At 38.8% G+C, this 26658-nt stretch overlaps 1 long non-coding RNA gene across 1 annotated transcript; it reads right to left on the bottom strand.

Moving 5' to 3' along the window:
• Nucleotides 1-246: 246 nt before the first annotated feature.
• LOC307098709 lies at nt 247-25477 on the bottom strand. The gene is made up of 3 exons (XR_013813459.1): nt 25351-25477; nt 21383-21615; nt 247-343 (listed from the first exon to the last, which is right to left on the bottom strand). It is a non-coding gene; the product is annotated as an uncharacterized lncRNA (long non-coding RNA).
• Between the last annotated feature and the right edge of the window lie 1181 nt (nt 25478-26658).

The following is a 26658-nucleotide window of genomic DNA, read 5'->3' as shown; positions in this document are numbered from 1 at the left end:
CCTTCCCTCTGAGGTTTGAGCATTTGATCAATGTTATTATTGTTTTTAAACACATATCTCCAAACTATCAGTACCATTTCAGGTAGCATTAACCCTTTCCGGTCAATTCGATATTAGTGAATATACTAACATGAAATTTACTATTAAGGCACCTCATTGAATTAAATGACTTACTACTGATTTAAAATATTCTTCAGAGTCTTCAAAAATCTTCCAAAAATGTTCCAAAGTTTTCTCCTTTAAAAGGAATTTGCCCACCTGTGACCTCTTGCTGTTTTTCTGCAGATTATTCTTTTCCATTATATTTCTGCTTCTGGTCATCTAATTCTACTGTTTCTTCAGGCTATTGTAGACAAAAATGACAATCTTGCTGCTAATATTATTGGGAAATAGTTTAGATACTTTGTTAATGTAAACCACAATGTATATAAAAACTATAAATATTTAAACTATATTTGATATTTTATTTAACATTATTTAATATCATAAACCTCATTGGACTGTATTGAAGATCATTAATACAGTGTTTATAAAAATGATATTAAACACTTGGATTAAAATAATGGCAAAGCAGTTCAGAGCTGAAATTTTCTTGCTTATTAATATTATGTTCTTATCTCTTTCCTCCAGTTCAACACAACCTATAAGGCTGACATGGTTGTTATTTTAAATTGCTTCTTAGTGGCTCTTGCTCTAAGACTTGCAATATCTATTAAAATCTTAATGAGGGGGATTACAAACTTTCTTGGAAAAGATAAACAACATAAATGTTTCGATTAAAATGGATAAACTGAAATGGGATTTGAGGCTGGGATAACAGCAGCCAGCAGGATGGAGACTTATTTTCTCTTGAAGACAAACTTCTACCATTTCAATATGGAGCCTGAAGTCTGGCCCTAAACTCCTAGAGAAAGTGGGCCAATTTGATTACATGGGATTGGTTTTTGGCATATACGTCTCTTTAAGAAAAGCATGTCCTGTGTGCTCTGAGTGTGGGGATATTTCACATTAAAATTTTGCTTTTTATTAGGCAGCTGAGGTTTTGAGACTTAATGCACTATTTTATTTCTGGCACTTGGAGAACATATAAAAAAGCTAATTAATGTTCAATCATTTTTTTTATTTTTCTGTTGATTTTTAATAAAATGATTTTGAGCTACATAGCATGAAGAACAGGGTAGACCCAAGGAAAACTCTTTTGAATGTAGCCAAAGTTTGGGTTAACATGTGTGTGTGAACACATACACTTATATAATATACATATATAAATAACTAAGTGAAAACTTGAATCATTTTACATGCTGTTTTATAATCTAATTTTAGCATTATTTTATGCAATCTTCATGTATCTGAATACTGCATCATCTTTGCCTATTACATAGCAGGTACTATAGTCAAAATTTTTAAAATGAGTTTTTAATGACTACAAAAGGCAGAGTGTATATATATATATATATATATATATATATATATATATATATATAATACAGTGTGGGGCAAAAGAAGGTTAACAGTTGTGCATATGAAAAATAATACAGTAATTAATAAAAGTACAAGAATAAACTCGGTGTTTCACATACTCATAACTGTAAACCTACTTTTGCCCCACCTTGTATATTCAGTTGGCTGTTTGATTTACACATTGTTATACCTTAAAATAAAAACAAGGAGGGGAATGAAATATGTGACCTCCAAAATTCTAGAAAGAATGTTTCTAAAAACAGATATAAATGTCTTATAAGATCCTGCCATATCTTTGAAGTACTCATTAGCATTCTTTCATACTGATGACTATTTGAAATACATTTTCTTCTACAAATATTGTGATTAAGTAGTTGGAGGGACATCTGAAGATCCAAGCTAGGCTTCCGGTAGTATTTGTGGGAACTAGTCAATCAATAAATCAAGTTGCATATGTATACCCATCTTATTGTCAGGATTTTTTAACTATTGAAGGGGATATAGAAACAATGAGAGACAGGATTGGGACTCTCTTGCTTGATGTGTTTATGGTAATCAATCTTACCCATTTTTCAGGCTTAGTTCAAGTCGTATGTATTGATCCCATTGATCATATTTCTTCCTCCAGGACTTCAATCCAACAATTTTTGTACACATACATCCTCCCTATGACTTCATGATTTGTCTCATGGCTCATCAATTTCATACAACCTGTGCTTCAACCACACAAATCTACACACAAACTTCTGAAACACAATGTTTCCTCAAAGTATTTTTTTTCCCCTCTTAAGTGACTTTCCTAATTCCCTCTCTTTTTGGTGAACTCTCAATTATGTTTCAAAGGAGGCTCAAATATCACCTCCTCTGGAAAGCCTTCTCGGACATCCCTAGGTAAAATTAGTCAACCCCCCCCATCCCCCCACCAGGAGCTTCCATAACACTGGCATCTGACTGTATTTTTTTAACACTTATCATAATGCTGTGATTGTTATTGTTAGTGTTTGTCTTCCTATATATAATTCATCTTTCTATCTATAGCACTGAGGGCACCATTCCTGACAACAGGATATATTTCATATAACCAGTATATGGCTGGGCCTCCATAGAGAACCTTTTGCTCTAGAGCTGGCATCAGCATTGAAACAAACTGCATTCACAAAGTCTTCAGAAAACAGATCTAACTTCAGAAAGCATTAGCAGCAATATAAATTTTATTAAATATTTTGGGAGAGAAGAAGACTAAGGCTTTACATCAAACACAAAAGCACTGACAACTTGATTAAAAACCTTTACCTTCCTTTTTATTTCTTTCTGTTAAACTTCTGCATCCTCCAAGCAGAGGAAACACATCAGAGTTTTCACGTAGGTGTATGATGGTGCTGATGCTTGTGGCTGATGGATATAAGTTGTATATCAAATGGGCACATTTTTAAAAAAAAGCTTGAACTGTTTATAAATGATAATTTATAAACACTTGATAATTACCTATGAATAGGCCCTCCATGACCTGGCTCCCACAACTCTCCAGCCCCAACTTTTGAAGTCCCTCTCCTTACCTATTATGCTTGTAGTTTATAGTACATCCCAGGATGTCTCACTATTCCTGTTTCCAACAGTGAGACTATTTCCTCACTCATGTACTTTCCTTTTTCACTATGTGGTATCTCCCATCTTTGCCTGAATAATCTCAACTCCTTCTTCAAGTTCTCTAAGAATCTTACCTAAAAATGGCAAGTGTTCCTTCTCTGTGCACTTATGTATAATGGAGCATTAGTGGGAGAAACTGCTTTACAGAAAAAGTGTAAAGCATGAGCAAAAAATCAGCATGACAATGAGCATGTTTTTGCTACAAACTAGGAAGAAAGCACGTAGGGAACAGAGGTGCAAATATTGACATGCTCTGCTTTACAGTCCCGCTGGTCTGTGAGCTTCTCAAAGGTGGACAGTATGGATTTTTTTCTGGTATATAATAACAGCTTAATAAATGTGTGTTGAAATGAACTACAATCTATCCCAAGTAGAATATAAACACTTTCAGGGATTACAGCTTCCATGACGCTTAACTCTTAGCACTTGATGTACTGGCTACAGATTTATTGTTTAACAAATGTTTTTTGATTGATTTTACAATTTCTCTCCATTTTTTTCTACCAAAAATCGTATCGATAGAGATAAATCTCTAAAATGAGTTTCCATAATAAAAAAGGTATTTGAATAGTTCACAAGGAATTCAATTGTAATAGGTCAATTCACAATTTGCAGCTTGTTAATGGCAATCTTTGGCCTTAGTTGGAGCAAATCACTGTTAAGACTAAATCTACTTTGTCTACTTTTTTGGATTGTTATGTGGGAACTTTTTGGTGATCAGGATATGCAATAAGGTGCATTCAGAAAAGTTGGTCATTGTTTAAAGAAATAGGAAAGCTGTTTATTCTGTATGGCTCTTAGAAAATTCCTTAATCACTTTGAAACTGTTTTATTATGTACTAGACATAGGAGGTTATACTTCTGTAACTACCTGAACCCATGACTCACTTAGGTTCCATTTAATTTAAACTATTTGATTCAGCTACCTTGATTATCTACATTAGGGATCAGCAAGGTATAGACAGTAGACTAAATTTGGACTACTGCTTGATTTTCAGATTCAGCTGTATTGGAACAGAATTATTCTCCTTTGCATATTGCCTGTGGCTGCTTTTAGCAGCAGAGTTGAGTACTTGCTACACAGACCCAAAGACTGTGATTCAAAGACCAAATAGTTACTCTCTGACCCTTTATACAAAAAGTTGGCCCACCTCTGATCACATTAACCCACCCCTTTTTTTTTTTAGAGAGAGAGAGAGAGAGAGAGAGAGAGAGAGAGAGAGAGAGAGAGAAAGAGAGAGGAAGAGAGAGGGAATAGAGAAAGAGAAACATCAATGAAACAGAGATAATAATTGGCTGCTTCCTACATGCCCCTTAGTGGGGATCAAGCCCCAAACCCGGGCATGTGCCCTGACTGGGAATCGAACCAGGGACCTCTTGGTGCTTGAGTTGATGCTCAACCACTGAGCCACACCGACTGGGCTCACATCCCATTTTTATTAATCTGCATTGATCAAATAACATTGATCAAATAGTTGCTGCTATAGACTGTTTGTGCCCCCATACCCCAGTCCTTAAAATCATATATTAAAACCTAACCCCCAGCCCTAGCCGGTGTGGCTCAGTGGATAGAGCGTCGGCCTGTAGACGGAAGGGTCCCGGGTTCGATTCCTGGTCAAAGGCATGTACCTTGGTTGCGGCACATCCCCAGGTGGGGGGCGTGCAGGAGGCAGCTGATGGATGTTTCTCTCTCATCGATGTTTCTAGCTCTCTATCCCTCTCCCTTCCTCTCTGTAAAAAATCAATAAAATATATTTAAAAACAAAACAAAACAAAACAAAAAACCTAACCCCCAATGTGATGATGTTTAGAGGTGGGGCCATTAGGAAGTGATTAGGTTATGTGGGCTCTGCCCCTATAAAAGGATGTGTCCCTATAAAGACCCCAGCACCCCCCTTACCCCTCCCGCCCCAGGAAAACATGGCGACATGGCCTCTGTCAGTGAACCAGGAAGCAGGCCCTCACTAGGCAGTGCCTCATAGAATCTGCCAGTCTCTTGACCCTGGACTTCCCAGCCCCAGAAACTGTGTGAAATGTATTTCTGTCGTTTATAAGTCACCCAATCTATGGTGTTTTGTTATAACAGATCTAACAGACTAAGATAGTTGTCAAACATCCTCTTGGGGTCTCACTGTATATATTTTCCCACATAGTCCACAACTGAAACTAACTGTAATAAAGCAAAATAAAATTAACTTAAAAAACCAAATGCTTGATCTACATAATATTGAATATCCCACATTTTTTTGACAATTGGACTTTTTAAAAAATACATTTTTATTGATTTCAGAGAGAGGAAAGGAGAGGGAGTGATAGAAACATCAATGATGGGAGAGAGAGTCATTGATCAGATGCCTCCTGCACTCCCCACACTAGGGATTGAGCCCACAACCAGGTTATGTGCCCTGACCAGGTATCCAACCGTGACCTTCTGGTTCATAGGTCGATGCTCAAACACTGAGCCATGCCAGCTGAGCGACAATTGGACTTTTTATTTCTACCTGGATGCTGGTGTGCAATTGGCTCTAGGGTGCTCCCCCCTACCTTTTTTAATTAGAAAATGCAATAGTAATGACCTTTTGCATTAAAAATGAACGTAAAAGTCTTATCTCTTCTTTCATGCATGAGAGTTATTACCTTATTACATTCTTGACTCCTGTTCAAGCCTCAGTTACTTTGGTCTTATGCATGGACTATGCCATAGTTAAAGCAACAAAACTGGGAGAGCCTTCCTATGTTTTATTAGAGATTAAGTATTGACAATATTAGTTGTTTCTCTTATCTAGATTAAAATAAGTATGAAGAATATAGTGTTATATTCTGGGCTGATGTGGCTGGGTTGGTTGGAACATCGTCCCATATACCAAAAGGTGGAGGTCTGATTCCTGGTCAGGGCACATACCCAGGTTGCAGGTTTAATTCCCTGTGGGGGCACATTCCTAGGTTAAGGGTTTCATCCCTGGTCAGGACTTGTTACAGGGGCAGCTGATTGATGTTTCTCTCTTTGTCTCTCTGTCTCTTTCCCTCCCTTTTTCTCTCTAAGATAAATAGTAATTTAAAAACAGAATGCAGGGGAAACAATAATGAAATCTAATCCTGAAAAGGTAGCTGGTACCAATCAATGATATCATTCAACTAAAACTATATATCCATAGTCAACAGCAAATGTCTGCTATGAGTTATCTCTTTTGGCAGAAGCACTTGGAAGCTATTTAAGAACTTTCAGTCAGATGCATAATTTGAATAGCTTTGAAGAAATGTGGCATTTATTTTCATTGTATTCTGACAACCTACCCATGTGATTATGCATTATGATTATTTTCCTTTTCAGAACCCTTATCACATTTTACAAAATTAATGCAGTTTATTCACCATCAGCATTTAGTAAAAAATTGAATATTTTCAATCAGTAGACTAACCAAACAAATCACCGTATATTCTTTGCATGTTTTTCTATCTGGGCAGGATTGAGTGATTTTTTATTTATTTAAGCAAACAAAAAAAGAAAATGACAAAAAACACACACAAGTTGTATACAAAAGTAAGTAGGATGTCAAAAATAAAAGCTTTCTGATACTCATAACCACTATGGCAATGCTGAGGGATGTTTAATTTAGCAGTCAGGTATTTCAAAATGGAAAATCTCAGCATTTTTTGGAGGTCACATTTGCTTTGATATTTTCCATTGTGTTTCCTTCCTTCTTGTGTTTTAGTCATTCCCTTCTACAGCTCCTCCCTCCCAACCCCCCTCCCCATGATTGTTTTATTCTTCTTCTGGGAAAATGGGTCTGAGAAAAGAAATATTAGATCCCCCAAAATATTGTTAAAAACTGAGCTAATATTTGAAATGTATTGAAAGTACAGTTTGGAATTGGTCTTAATCCCCTGGTTGTTGCCTCCTTTTCAGCTCTGCCTCGGCAGGTTGGCCTTTGTTTGTTTAGAGGCTGGCATGATGGATGAGCTGGTACAAAGCCAATGTGTTTAAGTAAAACCTGGGAGTTCCTGGGCTAGCAGAACACAATTCATGTAAAGCCTTGGGAACATCCAGCAGCTGTATTACTATCTACACCATCAAGGAAACTAATTGGCCCCAATCACATCCTATTTTTACTTTCAGGGAGTAAAAGAAATAATTTGAGATCACTCTCTCAAACTTTGAACCCAATTCTTATTCAAGCAGAAAACTTTGAATTTTCTTCCAAAAAAACTGTAACAGAAACACATGGAGAATTTATAGTGAAGAATACTCTGGGCTCCAAACTCATTACAGACTTTCCCATCTGGCCTGAGATGGTAACAAGAATTACCTTCATTTCACAGGCAAGAAAATAGAGGTGGAGAAAGAATAAATGATTTCAGCAAATTGGAAAGGTAGGAAATTGAGCTTTAGTCTCCTGGCATCCATTTATCTATCCTAGAATAGTAAACTTCCAGCATGGGAAGATTGTGTTTTGTTGTTACTATGTTGTTTTTGTTTACACAGTCCAGATGTCATTGAATACATGGACTTTACAATATTCTCACTTGGGCATCTGGTCAATGATTGAAACCTACAGTAGAGCAACCCATTTAGTCTTTGCATACTTTTGATTACTAAATTCACCTTTAATATATTTTTTATTGATTTCAGAGAGAAAGAGAGAGATAGAAACATCAATGATTAGAGAGAATCATCAATAGGCTGCCTCCTGCACGCCAAGCACTGGGGATTGAACCTGCATCTTAGGCATGTGCCTTGACCTGGAATGGAATCGTGACCTCCTAGTTCATAGGTCAACCACTGGGCTACATCAGCCGGCTAAATTCACCTTTAGATTAACTAAAATATTTCTGTTTTATCTTTCTCTCAGTAGTTCTAGTAGTTCTACTCCTTTGAGCCATATAGGACAAATTTAAATCTGTGTCACATCCAAGCCATTGGAATGTTTGAAGATGTTAATCATACTCTCTTCGGGTTAAAATGTCCTGTGCCCTTCAATGTTTCCTCAGTCGTTTTGGGCTCAAGGTTTATTTTCACTGTTTTATCTTCCTGAGTTCCTTTTAATGAAAAATCTGTTTTAAAAAACACAAAGTCTAAACCAAAAATGTAACTCTCCAGGAATTGTCTGAACATGGAAGTGCAGGCTTATACATTTCTTTATTCTAGATTGTGTGCTTCTGTGACTATCACCTTAAATTAAAGTTTCAGTCTTCATCCTGCTTCTCCTTTACTCTCACACTTTTACCATACTCACAATACTTGTGATACCAGATGTGTGGGGTATTTCCCCCACATCAAGCGATTCTGCAACATCAGCTGGGTGTCCTTACAATTTAACAAAATTCTGAGACTGCCTACCTGGAGATGTCAGATCCCCCAGGTTAAGGGCTCAGTCCCATGAGACTGCCCCCCACTTCAGATGCCAGTAACAAGTAGTAGGTTCTTAAGTCACCCACAACTTCTGTCTGACGTGGCTATAAATCAGATTTCCATGACTGCCCCCCTGCCCTCCATGGATTCATTTATTTGCTAAAATAGCTCAAGGAACTCAGAGAAACACTTACTTACATTTATCAAATTATGAAAGGCTGTGATAAAGGACACAGTTGAACAGCCAGAAGAAGAGATACATGGGGCAAGGTCTGGGAGGGTCCAGAGCACAGGAACATCTGTCCCTGTGAAGTTGGGATTAATTACCTTCCCAGTACATGGATGTATTCACCAACCTGGAAGCTCCTCAAATCCTACACTTTGGAATTTTTATGGAGGCTTCATTATATAGACATGATCAATCATTAATTGCATGTCCACCTCTTCTTCCCTTTTTGGAGAATGAGTGTGGAAGGGCTGGGAATTCCACGCTTCTAATTATGACTTAGTCTTTCTGGTGACCAGCCTCCATCCAAGAGTCATTTTATCAGATGCTCCTAGTGCTCTTATCACTTAGGAAGTTACAAGGGTTTCAGGAGCCTTGTGTCAGAGATGAGCTCAGACCAAAACAAGAGATGCTCCTCGTATTCTTATTACTTAAATTTACAGGAGCTCTGTACCAGGAATGAGGTAAGAAGACCAAGCATATATTTCTTATTATAAATCACAATACACAATATCACACAGCTGTTTCACCTTTTCTTGATGGGTCACATTACTCTCTTTACTCAAATTTAGTTTATTGTTAATTAAAATCCTTAAGACCTAATCATATGTTATGCTGTCATGTCATATCATTACCTTATCTTTTCAGGCTTGGTTACTTTTCTACTCTAAAATGCAATCACATTTGCCTCTGTTGAACCTTATCTTATAAAGACCAATTTTTTGTCCAGTCTATCAAACACTTTGAAATTTGATTTAAATATTTAGCATGCTTATTATCCATCTTGAGCTTTGTGTTATTTGAAAATGTGATGAGCTATCATCCCAGACTTTGAAAACTTAAGAAGTAATACCAGAACTAAAGGGAAAAAGGCCTTCTTACTTATCTGTATTCATTGCTTTGTACCATTTGGGTGTGGATATTTAAAAATTGTAATCTTCCACCTAAAACATTCTTCTTTCTATTCCAATACTATCAAGATCATGGTGGCTGACTTCATTATATCTTTGCTAAAATCCAGGATACCATGTTATTGTTTATCATGCTTCTTACATGCTAAGGGTATCCTATAATCCTTTTAAAGTAAAGAAATTTGATCTATTGTCCATAATTTGTTGAGAATAAACCTAAGTTTATTCCAGTAGTTCTAACTCAAGTGAAACTTTATAAAGAGTGAAATGTAGTGCATACAAAATAAAATCATTAATTTTTGGCTCATTTTATGTAATGTTTTGTGTTTTTAAATATTTTTCAACCCACTACTGAAATTTTTTATTTTACATGCTTCAATTTACATGAAAATTAAGCACATAGGAAGTTGATAGTACAACTGTTTTTAAATAATTCCAACGAAGTGTTCACAACTATTTTGGATATTGAGAAATGATCTCAGTCAGAAATATAAACATCTGGATCAGACCTCTTATGCACTGTGGAGCTACCCATCCATTAAGAGAGCACACAGATCCAACCTATGAAATCTATCTGATCCATGGGAAGTTTGTCAAAAAATTTCTAGGAAAGAATAAGAGGAAATGCTTCCAGTTAGCCAGAGAAAGATTCCTATTATCAGTCTACATTGCAAAGGGGGATTACTGGCATATTTTTTTTTCTCTGCTCATTTCCCTGGCTCAGCAGACAGTTGCTCTATTCTAGAGGACATGAGGAGAAAGAGAGAATGAGACTATGAAGAACAAAAACCAAAGACCCATATAATTTTGGGGAAAATCCTTAGATGTCACTGAGTTCAACTTTCAAACAAAATCATAACTCTCTCTGAGATACTAATGGACATCCAATCTTTACCTGAATATCTCGTATTGCAGGGAATTCATTATTATCCAATGGACAACTCTAGTTTTAGAAAGTTCTAAGTATTACAGAGTTCTTTTTTAATGATAAATGGAAATTTGCTTCCATGTAGCTTTTACCCTCTACTCTTTTTAAAAAATATTTACTGCTACAATTTGAATTTTTTTTATTTTTTAATATATTTTTTATTGATTTTTTTACAGAAAGGAAGGGAGAGGTATAGATAGTTAGCAACATCAATGAGAGAGAAACATTGATCAACTGCCTCCTGCACACCCCCTACTGGGGATGTGCCGGCAACCAAGGTACATGTCCTTGACCGGAATCGAACCAGGGACCCTTCAGTCCGCAGCCGATGCTCTATCCACCGAGCCAGAACAGTTAGGGCTACCCTCTACTCTTGATTCCATTTTGTGTGTGTGAAGATACAGTAAGCTCAGTGTTCCCTTTATCTGGAAGCTCTTTAGATTTTAAAGGTGGACAATCTAATCTTTTTAAAAAGTTGAAGATTTCATTATGGACCATGAATCTCTTCCCTCTTTCTGGTCCAGAAAAAAGGTAGGGGAGGGTATGAAACTCCTGTGGAGAAAACATAGTAGTAAGATGGACTTGAAATCAATGGACTGCAATTTACTTCCAGTTATTTAAATGTGATTTGGAGTCTCATCTCTATGCCTCAGCTTTACCATCTGTAAAATGAGACTCACGGTATTTCTCCTAATTGATTCAGAAGAATGTTATGAGAGAATGAATGCTAAATGTCTTTTTTAAAATTATGTATTTTGTACATATACACACTTCAGACTTAAGAGAAAAGCCAAAAGAAGTTGTATCAGTGCCTATGACCAATAATCTGTGTTCTCTGTCCTGGCGCTTTCCTAGTCCCTGATACAATGGAATTCTTTCCTCCAAGCTCTCCCTGTCCTAACTACATCTTCTCTTTCTTTTTCCTGTAAGTCTCAGCCAAGAACTTTAAAGCCCTTCTTTTAATTACTTATTAGTAAGTCCTCCTGTTCATCTCTAACCAGCAGTCACATTTCTATTAGAAGAAAAAAAAAACAAAAAATTTCAAATCATAACTCTTACTCTTTTCAGCCCCATCCTGTTTCACTATAATTGCAATGTTCACAAATATATTTAATCTCTAATTAATATAAAGTAAAATACAAGCCTCTTTTGGGTTTGCCATATATAATTTTATTTTTTCTTCTCTCCCTCAAACCACTTACTCCTGCTCTCTAATCCTTGCTACAAATCCTGCTTTTATATTACACACACACACACACACACACACACACACACAAAGTCAAATACCTACACTTTCTCCTGTTAAGACCTTATTTCTAGTTTTTAGCCTCTGTAACTCCTCAATACCTAGTTTCATTTCCAATTTAAATCAGTCTTTCTAAAGGAATAATACTTCCCTAGTCTTTTAATCTGCATACTGTGAGTATAACCACAGAAGTTTTAAAAAATAAAACCCCAAAACACTTTTAGAATAGGTGAAGAGAAGTGACTGTACACTGAGGATTCTGAATCTTGTTGTTTATAAAGCATCAAATCTGGGCACCAGGTCAGAATGCCTGGGATGAGCCTAAGTTATTCAGGTTTTACCATGATCACTCTCAAGGCAAAGAAGGCCAGGGCAAAAAGGAAAATGTGTCCTAACAGACAATATGTTTTTCCTGCTGTAATATCATTACCAGTGATGGTAATCACATTGCTCTGAAAAGAAAACAGATTTCCATTTTATTTCATGGTCCTAATGAATAGATCTCCATTTATGCAACTACAGAGTCATTTCAGGGTATGGGCTCTTCTCTTTCAGTAGTTAGAATAATGGATGATCTTTCTGCAATTACTTGGGAATAATTAAATCTGTGAATTTTGCTGACGACTCTAACAGTTGGGCACTCAAGCTTGTTCCTGGAGGTTTATTATATCAATTGAATGCAACTCTCCTGCCTAGCCCTGCCCCTGTAGATTAGTTTATGGATTTATGGTACATAGTGCCCTTTTCAGAACATCCTTGGTACATCTGAGAACAGTTAGGGAGGGAAAGGGAAGCATATTTCTGCTGGGATATATTCTAGTTGTACTTTTACTATGTCTGAGGAAGGCAGATACCTGAAGAGGTTCCATATGAGATAAATCTGCTTAGGAAGGCAGTAAACATTTAAGGGGAAATAGAACATCTGGACATAATCACTAGATTGACCAAAAGTAATTTGGTGGGGGGGTGGGGGGGCAGTCGTCTTTTCCTATTCCTTTTTGTAATCACCTAGCATGGTGATTAGCATATGGAAAGTTCTCAACCAGCAATTACTGAACTGGGCAAGGCCTAGGAAAATCATACTAAAACTAGGCACCTTGATTCAATGTTTAATTTATAATTTTATAGTATTATAGGGTTAGAAGACTACCTGACCCTTTCTGTTTGGATACAAGTATTTCTACATAAACACAGATGAAATTGTCTATTCTAATCTAAAATCTTGTCTATATAGCTATCCTCAAAAGCTATACATATTTCTAATAGCTTGACAATTATTCCAAATACCTAATCCAAATCTGCCAATACCCATTATTCTTTTTTGTTTTCTCCTGCTTTCAATGGAAAAGAGTTTCCTTCAAATATAATGCTGCAAAATTCCTGTACTAGAAAGTAAAACTGTCTGAAAGTTTTCTCACTTCTCTCACTACTTGCTTGGAGAACAAGAACAACAAAAAAGCAGAAGAGGGTATAATTAGAAACAGAGTATAGGCAAAAGGAGGAGAGGAGAAATCATAGCTTCCAGAGGACTTCCTTAGAACAAAATGAAAGGAACTCTAGACTTCTAACATACTCAGCACATAGTACTTGTCTCTGCTCTCTTATCCTGGTCTTATGATTCTTTTTAAGAAAAGTGATCGTCCTAGGAGGCTAGTCTCTGTTTCAGAAGTACCAGAATATCAATTCCTTTCTCAGATTCCATAATTGTCATTGATTTCCTCCTGACCAATGCTTAATTCTGTACTTCTTACATAAATAATCTAAAATAGGACAGATACACTAGGAGAGTACTTCTATATTACTGCAATGTACACATCTTGACCCACTGACTTATCTCCATGTGTTACCTTGACAATATCCAATCACATTATTTCTCATTAGAGAGTGAAATTCAGTTGGCAAAGGTGACTCTTTTTCAATTTGTTTCAGAACATTAATTTTTCACTCCCATCTTCTTGACATGATGATCTCAGGCAATTCATAAACAGTATTTGTTCACTCCAATGTTGAGTTCTCATAAAAAACAAACAAAACAAACAAAAAAACCCCAAAAAACAAAAACACACACAACTTTTCCCTCTTTTGTCTGAACTAGATATCTATATTTAGATCACATTTGAAAGAAGGATTGAAGGTAAGGAGTCTTGGCGAGATCCTTCATTGGTTATATTAAGGTTTTATTTTTGGGTAATTGGTTAGGAATCATGTAAGGTGAATGACAGAAAAAATTAAGCTTTGTGGGAAGCAAAAAACCTCTTGCTTAATATCAGTTCACTGGGTCTTCTTGCTTCCTCACTGATAGAAGGGATGAGTTTGAGCAATTATTTGGTAAGATAATTATTTTTGTTGTAAACATACAGAAGTAATTTTCCCTGTAGCAGAGTGGGGATATAAGAAAGATCCAGAAAATAAAAAGGCTACCAAAATAATAATATAGCAATGTGAGAATATCCTAGAATATTTAAGGAAACTGTTTGTGGGTATATTCTTGGTGACCAAGCCTGGTCTCTAGGACAGAGGTTCTCAAAGTGTAGCTCTTGGGCCAGTACCATCAGCAACTCCATGGAAGTTGTTCAAAGAATAAATTCTTAGTCCCACCTCAGACCTACTGAATCAGAATTTATGAGGTTAGAGTGTTTCTGATGTGAGCTCAAGTGTGAGAATCACTGATATAGTGCAAGATATTTTGCAACATGTAGACCTGGACTTAAATGGCACCTCTAGCACTTGCAATCTCCATATTTTGCGTAGATTACATGGCCTGCTGGAGCCTTAATTTTCTCATCAATAAGAGGTGATAAGAGGTGTTTCTTTCTACAACCATTGTGCAGATTATGTAGATAGATAAATATAATATTTATTTAATACTGTGTACTAAGCACTATTCCAAGGGCTTTACATGTAAGGACTCAGTTACTTCTCACAACAACCTGCTGAGAGATGATGTTTTACAGACTAGGAAATGGAGGCAGAAAGAGGCTAAATAACTTGGCCAAGCTCACATAATTTGTAAGTGGGGGAGCCAGATTTGACCCAGTCAGAATTTAGAGCCTTTTCTCTTAATCACTTGCTATTTATAAGGTACTTGACACATAGTAAGGACCTGATACATGTTTATTCTCTTTTCTATTTCATCTTCCTTGGATACCAATATAATTAACTATGGATAATTCATTAATTGCTTATTTAATCTGGTTATATTAATAGGAAAAATTAACTTTAATTAATGTAAATTGAAATCAAAGGAGATTCAAATTAATGCTTGCAATGTAATTCCTGGGCATTTGAGGGAGCCAGGATTAGCAACCCTAAGGTCTTGACCTTCTCTCTCCATCTATCTCTGCCTTATAAATTTAGCATGAAAGAATTAATTGGAAGTTAGGTCAGTGGTTTGCAAACTCTTTGGCTCCAGGTCCCCTTTGAATTCTTACAAATTATTGAAAACCCAAAATAATTTTTATTTATATGGGTTTACCAATCAGTACTTATATTAGAAATTAAAATATATATTATTAAAATGCTTATGTAATTTATTTTAAATAAATAGTGACATGTTGATATAGCATATTTAATGAAACATAACTACATTTCTAAAAGAAAATCCGTAGGAGAAGAGTAGTATTATTCTAAATTATTACACACCCCTTTCATGGCTGGTTTAATAGAAGACAACTAGATTATCATCTGCTTCTGCATTCAATATCACATGCCACATATTCTCTGGAAAACTCCCCAGAACACTAAATAATTTCTTAGTGTTCTAAAATACTATTTTCATATAATTTCTTAGAATTATAACAATAATCTCTTAGTATTAAGTAATCATTAATTTCTTAGTATAAGTAACATTTAGTATTAAATATTCTTATAATTTTAGTATAAAAATAATTCTTAGTAAATAATTTATTAGTATTATTATTAAAATTTCTTAGTATTATAAAATATTTTAGTATTATTATAATTTCTTAATATTACTATGAAAATAGCAATTTTTATATCACAGGTCCCCTGAAAGGGTCTTGGGATTGCCAGGGGTCATCACATCATACTTTGAGAACCCTCTGGGCTAGTTGGTAGTTGGATGGAAGTGTACAGCTAATCCAGAATACTCATACACTGAATCTTTTTTTTTCCATCTCAGTAACAATTTTTTAACACTGGATTATCAGCTAAGAATGAACCAAGGTGAATTCATTTACATGAAACTATTCCAGGAACCCCAAAGAGTAAAACACATAATAATGTAGCACAACTGCAAAAATAAAAACTTTCTTTTTATTAGCTTATCTTTAACTTTGACAGCTCAGTAAAACTATTTGTAGCACCAATGGAAGTAGAACAGAAATAAGATAGTGAAGAAGAGGATAGGTTAGTTTCTAAGACAGAAAAGAGGAGTGTGTGTGTATACAGACTCATTGCTTGAATATGTTTTAGAATACCTGAAAAATATACATGTATCTATAATATCTATTTGTGTTTAGGAATATGTAGACTTTAGTATTTCTATTCTTATTAGACCAGTGTGACTTGAAATTGAGTTTAGCCCTAGCTGGTTTGGCTCAGTGGGTAAAGCATCGACCTGCGGATTGAAGGATCCGGGTTCAATTCTGGTCAAGGACACATGCCCAGATTGGGGGCTCAATCCCACATAGGGGGCATGCAGGAGGCAACCCATCAATGATTTTCTCTCATCATTGATGTTTCTATCTCTCTCTCCCTTTCCCTCTCTTAAATCAATTACGTATATATATATTAAAAATTGAGCTTAAGAAATATCTAAAGTTTACTAATAATAAAGTGGATCTGTTCCAACAAATATTACTTGGGCACCAGTCTTTGTGCAAGAAAGTGAATAAATGGTTCCCCCTAACCTTTGGGAAGCTTATTTTTAGTCAACAGGGATGGTGTGAAGTGAGGATGACATGATGGAGTGAAGGGGATGTTTTTAGACATTTGTTTTATATCTAGGCAGTCTACAGAGAAATTTGAGACAGCAATTATTTATTCTCTTGCCTCCCGTTTCAAATAAGCAAGATAAATATTTAAATAAATTTACCACAGCGTCTTGGCTATTTTATTTTATTTTTTAAATCTTTACTATTGAAAGTATTACATATGTTCCCCCTTCTCCCCTTGTTATATGCTGAGATTATTCAAGTTTATACTTGACATGTGAATATAACATACTTATCAACCACTCTTTGGATATTAAGAAATATAGTATATTAGTTTGCTATATACATATAGAAAAAGTTTAAATAATTTGTACTAAATAAATATATGATATCCCAATTCAATGTCAGTGTCACTGTTGAGTAAAATCACAATAGGTTAAACAGGATGACTCCTGCTATAATAGCACACAATTTAGCCAGAAGTGGTACATAAAATATATACAATGAACATAATTTTTAGTATAGTATAGATTATATTTGGCATGTTTGGTAGGTATTTTATAAGCACATCTGAAATTTTATATCATCTCCAACAGATGGGAAATAAACAATAATAGGAGCTGTTAATTTGTTTTTATTATACATAAGGAGAAAAGAACTAATAATGTTAGGAAAAGCATATTGAGGCTAAACACCTATATCAAATGTTTTTAAAACTCATTTTAAAATTGTGAGAAGGAGAAATAAAAAGTAAGTTAAAATGTTTCAACATCTGTTATCAGTAATGGCAGCCCTAAAATATCAGTTGCTGGTAGGTAAGAAAAAATATTTTTGGCTTAAAATACAGCCAGCTGGTTTCTGAGATGCTGTGAGCAAGTTTTTGCTCAGTAGATAAAGTGGAAGAAAACTTAAAAAACTCAAGTGTGAGGCAAATTAAGACAAAGTTCAAGTCTCAAATACTGGTTTGCATTCAGAAGCAATTGAACACACACACACACACACACACACACACACACACACACACACACACACAATGAACCATGTGAGGACACCTTTTCATCTAGTCACCTTTGTGCAAAAGTGTAGTTCAAGCTCTCACCATCTTTTCCTGATTTTTGCTCCTTGCTGGTATACCAGAAATGAATCTTTTCCCGCTGTACGTACCCCTCCATATTTCTTCCATGGTGATCCTCTTACAAACAGATATGCTCATGTCATTCCCAAGCTGACCAGGCTTTGTTGGCCCCAGTTGTCCCTGTATGGCCTGTAAGATTCTATTTCTGACCAAAAAACTTCCTGAACCTCCTCCTTGGCCATCTGTGCTGCATCTGCCGTGCAGCCACCACCTTTTTCACATAAAGCACTTTAAAATTTTTCTGTTTTGTGCCTGCTCTTCCTCCGGTCTGGAGAAATGTGCTTCTCCATGAACTGCTCTACTTATGAAGGTCCTGCTCATCTCATAAGATATTGGCCAAATATTTCTTCTGTGGAAAAGTAGCTCCATGTCTCTCAGGCAGGGTCCCTCTGCCTCAATCAGTACTCTTGACAAGGAAACTACTCAGAACTCAATGGAAGTATTTATTACATTGTGCATTCATTATAATGTTTACAGGTTTGTTAAAAGGTAAACTGGGCATGTTAAAAAAAAATTGAGTTTATTTGAGCAAAAATTGATTCCAAATGGGCAGCACCAAACAGGAAGTGGTTAGGAGTGCTTCATCTGTAGGAGCAAGGAGAGACCTTTCTAGAGAAAAGGTAGATACAAAGTGAGGAAATTATTGATTATCTGTAGCTTAAAGCCAAGTTGGCTGTTTGTTTTTGGTGATCTTTATGTTTCAATTTTGTAACCTTGATGCATTTTAATACTTAGATTTTGGATTGCTATGTAGGCTGTGAAGGAGAAGAGAATTTGCCAACCCCAAAGACTCCTCTTTGGGACATTAATCACTTTAAGCTGGTTATTTTTAAGAAATAAAAGACTTGGGAAGAACCTTTGACCTCCCCCTAACTGTCTAAAAGGAATTAAGTATAGTTTAATATGAACTAGTGTGTGATAAAGAGGAACCTAGCAAGGCCCTTTTATCTAATTTCTCTCTGTGTCCCATTGCTAAAGATGGCCCAGCAAACATTTGTTAACCAAACATTTGCTTTTCCATCTCAGAGTGAAGTGCCTTCTTAAGTCTCAAACCACAATCTCTCAATGATACGGAATTTTTGGACTGGAACTGAATTCTTTGTCTACTGGAGTCAAAGAATGAATCCACGGACAGAAGGTGGTATAGCAAAGGGGGAGATTTATTGAAGAACAAGTACAGACTCCCATGTGGGGAGAAGGAAAGAGTCCCACAGAACGGAGTCCCGAATGGGGCGGGGTTGGGGGGCAGGAAGGGTCCTGCTGACTTCCTGTTTCCACAGTTTATAAAGACTGCAGTTCCTGTGTCCTGACATCCCCTCTGATTGGTCAATATTCCCTTTCAAATTGGTTACTATAGTAACTCCTGAGGCCCTCCACCTTCATTGTCTTCCTATTCCTTCTGGGCTTTCTTCCTCCTTTATTTTGTAAATATAGACCTCTTGGCTACTCCCAGTTCCCTTGTCTTATGTAAATACTAGAGACCCAGTGCATGAAATTCATGCACTGTGGAGGGGGGTGTCCCGCAGCCCGGCATGTGCCCTCTCGCAGTCTGGATTCATTCTTTGACTCCGGGTTCCAATCCAAAAATTCTGTATCAGAACTAAGAGGGGAAAGGGGGAATTTTTATTCCCCCATAGCCACATCAATATTAAAGCTATCTCAGTCTAATGGCCTCCTGGTTTAATTAATTTCACACTTTCCCCTGGATCGTGGGCTCCTTCTGGACAGAATCTTGTATTTTCATCTCTGTAGCCCTAAAAGGGGCTCTTTCTTGATGATCAAGAAATATTTGTTGCCTGAATGACTAGCTGTTGAGAATCTCTGAAATGCCTTTAGCAGTCAAAGGAGTTTTTTTTGGGGGGGAGGTAAAATAGGCAGGTTTAGGGAGTTTTAGGAATTAGGGGGTCCATGAGGGAGAACTGCAGGGCTGCAAAACTTGAGGGCCTGGGAGCTGCCAAAGGCATACATTCACAGAATAAGGGGGCTGGGAGCTGCCAAAAGACACTCATTTACAGAATAAAGGGAAAGGAATCCACTCATTCACAGAATAAAGGGAGAGAAAGCCACCCATTCACAGAATAAAGGGGAAAGCCACAGGGAGTAGAAAAACAAAAGGGAGAAGAAGAGAGGGACCCCATGGGAGGTTTGAGCTCTGAAGCTGCTGTAGTGACCAATCAGAGGGGATATCAGGACACAAAGAGTTGCAGCCTTTATAAACCTTAGGAAAGAGGGACTTGGTGGGTCTCTATCCCTCTCTCCACATGGGAGTCTGTGCTTTTTTCCCAATAAATGTCCACCTTTTCCTATGACACCTTTTGTCTATGGCTTCATTCTTCGAATCCACCTGCACAGGACCCAGGGAATCACCTTTGCATCCTGCCCAGAGGAAAAACAATGCCTTTCAGTCTAATTTCCACATTTCCGTAGTCATGGAAGCCTGTTATTCCAAATTAGAAATGAGGCTAAAAATGTAAATCCCCTTGAGAGAATAATTGAGGGGGTGGTGGTGGTCAGATTAACTTGAAAACAAAGACCAAATGCCCTTCTCCTAAGAGCTCTAAGCAGAAAGACAGGGAGAAAGAGGGAGATCTGTGAGAAAAGGTAACAGCAGAGTGGGGAATTCCATGGAAAAGGGTGGCTAAGGACAAGGAAGGGGAAAGAAGGTCCTCTTTGTACTAAGTTTCCTTCTCTGAAGGACAATCTGATAGAGGCCTTTAGAATTTGAGGAGGAACATTTCATTTGTAAATTGTGCTTAAAATTTCTAAGTGCTTTGTCTTTGTAAAAGGTGGTAGACCTGGCAAAGAGTTAATGCTATTTTAAAGAAAGGTGACAAGAACAGATAACTGTAATGTAATTTTTCATCCAGATAATAAAACCCAGGCAGCGTTATTGAATGCAGATGTGAGGACATTTGTGCCCCCTCTGTGATGCTCCTTTGACTTAGTCAGTTGCTCGTGCTGACTTATTCTGTCTTCTATTTTCCTTTTGGGACCAAAAAGAGCAAAGAGCCTGCACTGTAGTTTTAGAGATTTGAAGAAGGCTGGCATTCTCTCACTTTCAGGGCTGGCTAATCAAATTGTTGGGTGACAGGTTTGCGATGTCTTCCATCCCTTCCAGGATTTCTAGGCTGCCCTCACAGCCCTTGACCTCTAGCCTTCCTTGCTCTCTCTCTCTGCCTCCAAAGGTAGAATGCCTGTCTCAGCCAGTACCCGACCAAGCCAATCGATTAAGCTACCAGAGCCTGATTGGATTTAATCTCTTTTCCCTCAAACCAGGAATCTTTCCCAAAGAAGATGCTTTGAGAAGAAAACTGTTATCAGAGAGGAATAAAGTACTGATAATGCGTGTTCAAGCCTTAATTGGGGGAAGGATTTGCCCTCTAAATATGCAATGTGGCTGGTGGCTTAGTCCGTCTATACGTATGGCTGACCTTGCCCATTATCTTTACATTATCTTTGTGTATATTCATATGGGTACTGAAAAGAATAATAAAACATGTTCACACATGGGAAAATACTGAACAGTTCAAGCTAAGTTAAATAAATGCAGTTTTATTTATCTGGCTAATGAGAGTCTACTTACCTAGGGTGGAAAGTGAAAGCCGGTGACTGGCTCAGCCAACTCTGGGAAACGGAGGTAGGCTGACCTTCCATCCATGTGTGAGAAGCTTCCCGAGCAGCAAGGGGGTAGACAGGCTTCTGCCGGCAGCTCTCTTCTTACCCAGGCTCTAATGAAGCTCAGAGGAGTTCGACTCTGCACAACCAGTTGAGCTGTGCCTTACTCACCACTAATTCCTATGAATCTAGAAAAGGTAGCTGGGGAAGCAATTAGAGAAGAAAATTTTTTTTTTTCAGAGTCTAATTGCCTTTTGTACAAAGTCAGGGTTTTGTTGCTTCTGTTGTTTTTTTCCCAGCAAAGAGCCAAAGGAAATAAAGCAGTCCAAGACTTGGACAAAAAAATTCTGCTTTCAAATTGTCAGAGGAAGAAATGCTGTGTACAGTATACAGAAAATACAGTATTCAGAAGAAAAAAGCCTGCACACACAGACCCAAAACACATATGTTTCAAATTATAAACTTTCATGCATATGCATTTTGGTGGGTTTTTCGTCACATTAATTCATTTTAATTTAACAAATATTAACTATGTTCTGTTTGCAAAACACTAAATTAAAGGTGGGAAAAGAAGAAATTAGCCTTGCATTTTGGGAGCAGATCTAATGGAGTAAGGACCACAGATAAGAATCTCCAACACAAGGATTTAGCAAGGATGCATAATAATAATCATGACAGTACAGTCATCACACACCTCTGAGCTCATCTTATTCCCTCTGGCTCCACCTCTTCCCAGTCCTTCTGCAGGGACCAGTTCTATAGTGCCATCAGTGTGCTTTGCACAAGGGCAATCTAACAGTGCCTCACCTTGGCCTGTCTCTTTCCCTTCTTGCCCTGGGACTTATCTGAAGCAGCGGTGTAGAACACCTGTGGGAAACCTGTGACCTGTGCTTTTGTAAAGTGGAAATTGGGGAGTTTAAGTGTGGGGCATGGAAAATGGGGGATATCTTTGATCAATCAGGAAAGGGGGTTGATGGATAAAGTTATTCCCCTATTGTCACTCAGGACACACCATTCTGAGGGACTTTCACGGGTTCTCCAGGAGGCTCTGCAATCATCTTGTCACTTGGGGATAGTAACCAATCCCGCTATTGGGTATCCATCTTTCCTTTAGTCCTACCTCCTGAGCTTACTTCTCAAATAATTTACATGCACGTGTGTCTTTTGTGTTTTTTTTTCCAGGCTACACTTTCAAGGGAATCCAGGCTAAGAAAAATAATAGTAGTTAATATTTTTGAGCATTTACTAGGTATGAAGCATTACATCAAGCAGTCTATAGTGAAATAGCTGAGTTGGTTCAGATATTTCTTATGAAAAGAGGAAGAACTATTATTCTCATTTTGCAACTAAAGAAACAGGTTTTAAAAAATGTGGTAACTTGCCTAAGGTCATACTGTTGGTGACAGTGCCCAAATTTAAATGCAGGTTTGCTTAATATTAAAGTCTCAATTCTTATAGCAACTGATAGATCACCCCTTCTCCGAAGTGGTGGGTGGAGTAACGGTAATAGTGATGCGGCCTGCGCGCGGAAATACCAGGAGGCCCAATTCTGTACCTTATGTGGACTATACATTGAATCACCTATCAGCTCCAGCCGAGTACCCTAAGCCCCTGTTCTTTCCTCATCCCCTTTTCAAAAGGAGTGCTCATGTCTGCTGAGGCCGCTGCTCTCCCTTTGCGAGACAGCCCGGCAGGTCTTTCTCCTAATAAATCCTGTAATACCTGGTTTTTGGCTCCCGACTGATCTTTCATTCTGGTGCCGAAACCCAGGAGGGGCACACGGGAATGCAGACTATCCCCGGACCATATTCAGGGAAGCAGTGGGCAGTGGAAGCTCTACCTGGGGTAACTTCCTGACTTTGCTCGGAGGTGCGGTTCTGGGTTGATTGGTCCATCCTGGTCCCCTCTCGAACCCTGCCAAACCAGGACCCATGGGGATCTCTTCACCTCCCGCCCTCTGGTAGGCCTTAAGACCCAACTTACCCCCCGCCCCCCTTTTTTTCTCACTCCCTTTGACCTGGAGGGGCATTAGGGCCTCAGAGTTTCCCATCTACTTGGCTTCTCGTACTCGAAAGCCCAGGCACCTGGCTGGGAATATTCTCCTACATGGGGACAGTGTTCCAGAGGTGACGACTTTGGAACCTTCCCTCCAGCTCTCTCTCTCTCTACAGGTTGGGTGAGTGACCAGGAGGACACTCCTTGTCCTTCCCCAACCTCCGATAGCCCTTCCCTCCAGTCACGGGGACCTCTCAATCCAAACCCCCTGGAAACACACCCTTAGGGTGTCTCCTTGCCAATCTCTCAACCCTTGGTCTTTCTGGCTACATCAAACCAAAGAAGCTCATTTTTTTTTTCTGTAACACTTCCTGGCCACAATATAAACTCAATAATGGCTCTCAGTGGCCTGAGAATGGCACTTTCAATTTCAACATTCACAGGGACCTAGATAATTTCTGCCACCGGACAGGGAAGGCCTCAGAGATCCCTTACGTACAGGCTTTCTTTTTCCTCCGCTCCCATCCCCCCCCCCCCCCCACTTTGCTCCTCATGTTCCACCCATCAGATCCTCCTCGAAAAGTCTCCCTCACCCCCTCAAACTGGTCAACAGCTCCTTTCTCTGTCTTCTGACACTTTCAACCCAGCCGATCGATCATTCCTCTCCAGCTATCCCACTAACCTCCTCCCCTTATACATCTACTCCCTCACCTGCAGTAGATTCCCAAAACCCAGACCCTCTTAACCAGCAACCACCTTCTCCCCAGTCCTTGAGAGCCCAAATCCTGAGAACGTGAGCTCCAAAACAGCCTTTCCCATCTAACACTCATTCTCAGGGTACCCAAAGACTGCCTTCCTAAACAGCCTCTTCTATTTCTATGTTCATTATACCCCTGAGGGAGGCAGCAGGAACTGAGGGCATAGGCTGAGTCCATGTCCCATTCTCTATGTCCAGCCTCACAGATTGAGAGGCATCTCAGGTATTTTTTCCACTGACCCAGCCACCTTTACTAAGGAGTCTATGTCCTGACTTGGCATGACATCTATATCCCCCTGTCCTCCTCTATAGGAATTTATCACCTTAGACCCCACTTTCCCAGAGGGAGCACTTCTTCTAAATACCCATTTTATATCCCAATCATCCCCCGACAAATGCCACAAACTTCAAAAAAATAGATACAGGTCCACAAACCCCTCAAAAAGACCTCATTAACCTGACCTTTAAGGTCTTTAATGATAGAGACAAGGAGATTCAAATCCAAAAACAAAGGCAAGATCAGGCCAAGACTGAGGCCCAGTAGGAGGCCTTCCAGCTCCTAGCCACCACTCTCATGAACCCCAAATGAAGTGCTGGTCCTTCAATTGCAGGTAAGTAAGGGGCTAAGTCTCCTCCGGGCTCATGCTTCAAATACAACAAGGAAGGACACTGAGCCAAGTCCTGCTCAAACCCAAGACCCCCGCCTGGTCCCTGCCTGAGGTGTGGAAGGGAAGGACACTGGAAATCAGACTATACTCTGGCCCCTCCGGGTCGGACCTCAGCCAGTCCAGCATAGACACCCTCTGGATCTGGTTTGGAGCTCCCAGACCTCCTGGGACTGGCCACCAAAGAAGCTGCCCAGGCCCTGACAGGGCCCCACAGACTTACATCACCAGGACAGAGCCTCGGGTAACGACTGTGGTGGCAGCTAAGCTGATCTCCTTTTTAATTGACACTGGGACCACTTATTCTGCCCTCTCCACGTTCGCTGGGACCCTTGTCCACTCCTCAGTCTCTATTACGGGGGTTGACGGATTAGTTTCATAGCCATTAGCCACCTCATGTCTACATTGCATCTTACTAAATTCCCCCATTCACTCTTTTCTCATTCTACCTTGGTGCCCAGCCAGGACTACCATGTATCCCCGCATAAAGCCCAGTTGTCCCAAACCACAGTCACCTACCTTAGTTTCACTCTTTCACCCCACAAGGCCGAGCCATTCCTTGGACTGTAAACGCCTTATCTCCTTATTCCTCTATGACTGTCCCCTCCTCTGAACAAGAAATTTCCTCCTTTGTCAGGCTCACTGGGTACTCTCGCCTCCAGGTTCACAACTTTAGTCTTCTTGCAAAGCTCTTCTATGACATGACATGACACTGTGCCTTTAGGTCCCAAGTCCAACATTCTCACCCCTTTAATGTTCTGTAAACTGCTCTGACCTCAGCGCTTTCCCACCTCCACCCCCTCCACCCTTCCCAAAGAACAACTTTCTTGACTGAACAGGCTTACTTAACAGTCCGGCTATTATCAGAAACTGAGCTCATTATCTCCCAAACCTCTACACGTTATCTCTAAGGAAAAATGTGGCAGTTTTAAATCCAAGTGGCTAGAGGCCTAGGAACAGGCTGAAGGACCTACTCCCTCCTCCCCCTGCCTTTTCTCCAGCCTCAGATAGCTATACATAATTCCCCAAAGTCTTTATTAACTTAAAGACTTTGGAGCATCGCTGGGTTAAATGATAAACATCTAAATATTTTAAAATAGCATACAATACTGAAACATTGATTGCTAGACATGTTTTAATTCACCTGCTCTTAGTTTTTATTACAGAAGGTCTCTTGTACTTTGTTGAATGTATATTTTCTGAGTGCAGTGTCTTACTTCTTATCCAACCATCCGGGTCCCTGGTTTCCACTGCTCCTTTCTTTCCCTTTCTCTTTTCCCTTGGATAACAGCCCATTCTAACATTCCCCCCCACGTTCACTGCAATACAATCTCAACCACTCATCTGTCACCCCTTATTGGTAGCGCCATGGTGACTACCCTCTCAGCTTGGAGCGTGGAACTGGGAAAGGGAATCGCATACCCTTTAGTCCACCTCTTCTCCTTACACCTTTCAGCTTGTCTCTGTGATCAGGGATTTTTCTTTCTCTGTGGGGAAAACACATACATCTGCCTCCCCATCAGCTGGACAGAAACCCGTACTCTCCTCTATCTCTCACCCACGACATCATCCCCCGCTTTGGCTTTCCAATGTCTCTTCAATCTGATAATGGCCCCGCTTTCGTCTCTCAGATAACACAGCTGGTCTCTCAAATGCTAAACATCAAATGGAGCCTCCACATCCCCTACCACCCTCAGTCTTCAGGGAAAGTAGAAAAGGCCAATCATCTCTTAAAAACACATCTAACCAAGCTTTCCTAAGAGCTCCATATGCTTTGGACTGAACTACTCCCCCCCGGCACTAATGAGACTGAAGGCCATGCTACCA

This window comes from Cnephaeus nilssonii, assembly GCF_951640355.1.
Source record: "Cnephaeus nilssonii genome assembly, chromosome: 4".
NCBI lineage: Eukaryota > Metazoa > Chordata > Mammalia > Chiroptera > Vespertilionidae > Cnephaeus > Cnephaeus nilssonii.
This window is presented reverse-complemented; position numbering and strand designations above follow the sequence as displayed.